Source organism: Vulpes lagopus, chromosome 2 (assembly GCF_018345385.1).
Source record: "Vulpes lagopus strain Blue_001 chromosome 2, ASM1834538v1, whole genome shotgun sequence".
Lineage (NCBI taxonomy): Eukaryota > Metazoa > Chordata > Mammalia > Carnivora > Canidae > Vulpes > Vulpes lagopus.
The window spans coordinates 178,646,866-178,652,608 of record NC_054825.1 but is presented as its reverse complement, the minus strand read 5'-3'; the positions used below and the strand labels follow the sequence as shown (position 1 = coordinate 178,652,608).

Below are 5,743 nucleotides of genomic sequence, written 5' to 3'. Positions count from 1 at the left end.
TATAGAGGATTTTTTCCTACCAAAAGGAGCCATATTATACATTTTACTTTGTCATTTTCTTTCTTTCTTTTTTTTCACTTACCAATATGACACGACATCCTAACATGTCTGCAGACATCCTATAAATTCGTTTTTCCCTAATCCCTTTCTGCATATACACAGATGCATCTACACGTCTATTCGCACGTGCGTGCGTGTGTACCCCCAAGCGCACGTGTATGCGGCTGCACGTGCCTCCCTGTGCGGATGGATGGGCTCTCGTTCGTGTTGGGCAGGGGCAGCAACCAGCAGCATTCCCCTGCTTTGGCCTCACCCTGTTTCTGTGCACCCCGTTCCTCTCCCGACTCTTCCCTCCTCACATCCACCCCAACTCCAGATAATCCATGTTAGCGGCGTCCGGCTTTCTTCCACATTTTTTCCACACTCATAAAACACACATTCCAAAACCTTTATACATTCTTTTGTTTGGTTGGTTTTGGTTTTGTCTCTGTCATTGCCATTTTGTTTCTAGTTTGGGCCCACTAAAAATTCAACAAAACGAATATTCTTATATTTTCATTTTTCAGTAGTTGTGTTTTTATTTCTACAGGGAGCGTCTCCGGAGAATTACTGCTGCACTAATGGGTATGTGTATTTTTTTTTATTTTGGGAGGCGGTCTGGAGAAATATATTAAAACTATCTCCTATCTGCCAGTTATGTGTGGGCATCCCTTTCCAATACTTATTCAACAGCAAAAAAAGTATTTTTCCTTAAAGTTTTGCCCATCTGGGGATCCCCGGGGGGCTCGGTGGTTGAGCGCCTGCCTTCGGCTCAGGATGTGATCCTGGAGTCCCGGGATCGAGTCCCACGTCGGGCTCCCCACAGGAAGCCTGCTTCTCCCTCTGCCTGTGTCTCTGCCTCTCTCTGTCTCTGTGTCTCTCATGAATAAATAAATAAAATCTTTTTTAAAAAAAAGTTTTGCCCACCTGATGAATGTAAATGATCCTTTAAATAAATATTTTATTTTTGTATACAAATAGGCCTCTATTTTCTGGTATAGATTTTACATATCCTGTCATGATTAAGGTCTTCTCCATCCTCAGATTATATAGTTTCTGAGATTTTCTTAAAATTTGTCTTACACGCATCTTTAATCTCCCTTGAATTTATTATTACGCACAAGGAGAGCTGAGGTCCAACTCTGTTTTCTTCCAGAGGGATAATATGTTTCACCAGCTCCATTTATTAACCCATTCTCTTCACCACTGAATCGAATCCTCCTTTTCCTATATAAAATTCTCATATACCCTGAGATCTAGTTCTTGATTGTCTATTTTGTTCCACCAACACGTCTTTTCCCATGCCAATGTCATGTGAACTCCACTACAATGATTCTATATCCGGTTCTTGTTTCTAAGTAAACATTCTTCTTTTCGTGGCTCTTGAATATTTTTTATTCTTTATAAATTTCATGCCCTATTTTTTTTTTAATTTACTATTTATGATAGTCACAGAGAGAGAGAGAGAGAGAGGCAGAGACACAGGCAGAGGGAGAAGCAGGCTCCATGCACCGGGAGCCTGATGTGGGATTCGATCCCGGGTCTCCAGGATCGCGCCCTGGGCCAAAGGCAAGCGCCAAACCGCTGCGCCACCCAGGGATCCCCTTCATGCCCTATTTTATCCTAAATAAAACAAAGTCTAAACATACAAGCAGACAAAAACCACTATAGAGACCATAAATACATGTTAATTTGGAGAGATTGTTTTCGGAATGAAACTGAGTTATTCCATTCAAGAGCATGCTCTTTCCATTTGCTTAGATCTTAATCTAGACTTTTTTTCATAAATCCTATATTTTACTTATTTTTCATGAAGTCTGATTGCTGTAGTCAAATCAACTGTCATACCAGGGAATAAGCTTGGCAAAGCGGTCGTTGAGGATGCATCGAAGGTGGAGGAGTGGATATCACTGTAGAAGTCGCAGGAGACAACCGGATCGCTGTGGCCTAGGATGCCCTTAGGGGCCCTCCGATACCTGCTTCACCTCCTTCTTGATGTCGTATTTGACAGCTTTTTCTAGGTGGTAGGTCAGATCCATAACCAACACAATGGAGAGAGGGCCATGGAAGGCCATATTAGTGAGCTTCCCATTCAGCTCAGGGATGACCTTGTCCACAGCCTTGGCAGCACCAGGAGAAACAGGAGTGATATTCCAGGTAACCAGCTTCCCAGAGGAGCCATCTGCAGCCTTCTGGGTGGCAGTGATGGCATGGACCATGCTCATGAGTCCACCCCCAATGCCAAAGTCGTCATGGATGACTCGGTGTGGGGGGGGGAGGCAAGCAGTTGGCAGTTCAGGAGGCGCTGATGACAGACAGTCCTAAGGGGGTTGTCATACTTGTGATCTATGCTTATCACAAACTTGGGGGCATTAACAGAAGGGACAGAACTGATTACATTTTTGGTTCTGCCCTTCACGTGAGCCCCAGCCTTCTCTAGTAAGGAAGGCACCACTTGTCTCTACAACATATTCAGCTCTGGGATCTCACCCCTGGATGATGGACATAGGCTTTTCCTTGATGATGAGCTCCCCATTCTCAGCCTTGACTGCTCTACTGAGCTTGTCATGGGTAGAATTATAATGGAACTTACAGACCCTACAGTTGAGATCAACAAGAGGGTCCTTGTTGGCAACAATATCCATTTTGCCAGAATTAAAAGCAGACTCGGTAACCAGGTACCCAATACAGCCAAATCCATTCACCCCAACCTTCACCATCGTATCTCATCGTATCTCTATCCAACCAGGGGGAGAGAGCATAGATTTACTAGTATTTTATTTATAAGTTTTTATTTATTCAGTAAATGAGACTGATATTATTTTATTTTCTGTATACTTAATGTCTGGTTTTAACATTAATTTTATGTTGAATTCATCAAATGAGATGTAGAGCTTCCATATCCCATCTTATCCTACATCCCCATGGTATAGAATTTTGCTGACCTAAAGTATACCTCATGGACCAGCAGCAAGGACATCAACCGGATGTCGAGCTCATTCCCTGGAACCCGCTAGAAATGCAAAATCTCAGGCCATGACTGCAGACCTATGGAATTAGGTTTTGCATCAGAAACAAGGTCCCCAGGTGAGTCGTAGGCGCAGTAAGATTGGAGGAGCTTTGATCTAGAGTCGTTTAAACAGCAACGGAATTCTCTTTTCCTTAAAGTGTTATATAGACCTCGGACATGAAGCCAACCAGTCCTGGTAACTTTTTATACTTATTTTGATCTATGCTAACTGGTATAGTTAAGGTTTCTACTTCTTGAGTAAATTTTGGCATTTTGTATTTTGTTTTGTTTTGTTTTTGCATTTTGTATTTTGTTAATAAACCATCTGTATCCCCTGAGCTTTACAGCTTTGTCGCATAGAGTTGCATTCTTATACTACCACTTTATTATTATTTAATATCTTCCATCAAGGGACAATGGCTGGCTCTCTTCTCATCTTATTTTTATCAAGCTTACAAAAGCTGTATCTATTTTCTTGTTCTTTTCAGAAAACTAGCTTTTGGGTTCAGTTAGTAATGATCCTTTAGTTAAAACCCGACGGGCAGAGAGGGGCCTAATACCTCTCTTCAGTTGATGAACCGCACTGAACAGGGACATACCTCCACCTACGCCGCCTTGCTGCGTACTCAGTCATATTCTAAATGTCAGGTACGGCCTCGCCGGTATCGTTCACTAAATAACGTTTTGAGCATTTGTATTTTGCTTTCCAGTTTATAAGGCCTTTCATACCCTTTATCTCATCTGAGATTTACGTTTAAAAGAGTCTATAATAGATCATCTTGACCAAGGGGAATAGTTCCCAACTTGATTTTCGTATACTGAGACCAGCTGGGGCCCTCAGATCACTGTTTCTCCAAAGGGCCAACCAGGGAGAGCTCGTATTGAGGGGAGAGCTAAGAAAGCAGGTATTCCCTCAGGTAAAGGGAGAGGCATGAGCTGAGATTTTAGCCACGAACAGATAAAAGAAAATGACAAATTTCAGATAATCCTCTTAAACCAGACAATTATGTGAAATGCACTGGCTTTTTTTTTTCCCCACCTTCAATTAAGGAGTCAAGGTTGTGTTTGCACTTTTAAAACTGTCTGAAAAGTTATTACTGATGCACTCTCATCTCTTACTTTTGCAAGTATTCTTTTTTTATTTTTTTAGAATACAATTTAATGTTTAATAACAGTTCACAAAGAATATAGGAATAAAATAGAAGGTTAACACAATTATTTTCCTTACAAGAGATGAAATATATTTTATCCTTCTATTTAGGTTTAATAATCAATGTAAAACTTGTAACTGTAATGTATCAATGTTATTATATTCAAAAATTAGCTGGGCTTTGCTCTAAGACTAATATCCATAAATAAATTTTAAAAATACCAAACACACAAGAGTAATAATTTTAAAAATCCCTTGGAATACATAAATTAGATGACCATTAAAAATTCCAGAAAATGATGTCACCAGTGGCTTCCTTAAATAATATGCTTGCTTGGTGCATTTTAAGAAGATTTGTTTTTACTAAAATCTGATTAATGTTTATTGCATCGAGATTCAGTTATCTATATATTTTTTAAAAAATAATAAATTTATTTTTTATTGGTGTTCAATTTGCCAACATACAGAATAACACCCAGTGCTCATCCCGTCCAGTGCCCCCCTCAGTGCACGTCACCCAGTCACCCCCACCTCCCGCCCTCCTCCCCTGCCACCACCCCTAGTTCGTTTCCCAGAGTTAGGAGTCTTTATGTTCTGTCTCCCTTTCTGATATTTCCTACCCATTTCTTCTCCCTTCCCTTCTATTCCCTTTCACTATTATTTATATTCCCCAAATGAATGAGACCATATAATGTTTGTCCTTCTCCAACTGACTTATTTCACTCAGCATATACCCTCCAGGTCCATCCACATCAAAGCAAATGGTGGGGATTTGTCATTTCTAATGGCTGAGCACTGCTGGGGATTTACCCCAAAGATACAGATGCAGTGAAACCCCGGGACACCTGTACCCCGATGTTTCTAGCAGCAATGTCCACAATAGCCAAACTGTGGAAGGAGCCTCAGTGTCCATCGAAAGATGATGGATAAAGAAGATGTGTTTTTGCAAGTATTCTAATCGGATAAGGATTTCAAAACCTGGATGACTGGAAGCTTTTGCACTGAAATTGGCCCAAGTCTGGTATAATAGCTGAGAAAGTATAAAACGTAGTTTATTGAATTTGGGATTTTTAGTTCACCGATAGACCAGTCGTATGTTGATCACTGTGGAGTTATTACAAAGACACTGCCGAGCCCTTTGCAAAATTAATTTTAACTTTTCCACTGACCAGAGATCTTAGATCTATAATCATCTTTTTATAAGCATTCACGTAAGCAAACACTTGAGCAGCCTGTTGTGGTGTATTCAGGTGTCCTGTAAGGACCGAGACCAGAAACCATCTTAACCTCACATTCCTGGCAGTACGATGCTTAGGACATTTTTAACCTCCAATAAGTAATGCTGAGTACTGAAAAAGAGAAAATAATTCTCCATCCTTCCTACCTCAGAGAAGAATTGATCAATTCACCTACTTAATGTTTTTCCCCTCTAAGCAAAATGTTCCCTTCCTCAGTTCCAGGGTGCAAAGTGAATAAGAGAGATGAAATGATAGAAGTAATGACATAATGTCCACTGCATTTTAGTGTTGGGAATAAAACGCTAA

The 5,743-nt window shown here is 40.6% G+C and overlaps 1 pseudogene; it reads right to left on the bottom strand.

Moving 5' to 3' along the window:
- Positions 1-1,847: 1,847 nt before the first annotated feature.
- Positions 1,848-2,759, bottom strand: LOC121479407 (annotated as a pseudogene).
- Positions 2,760-5,743: the final 2,984 nt, after the last annotated feature.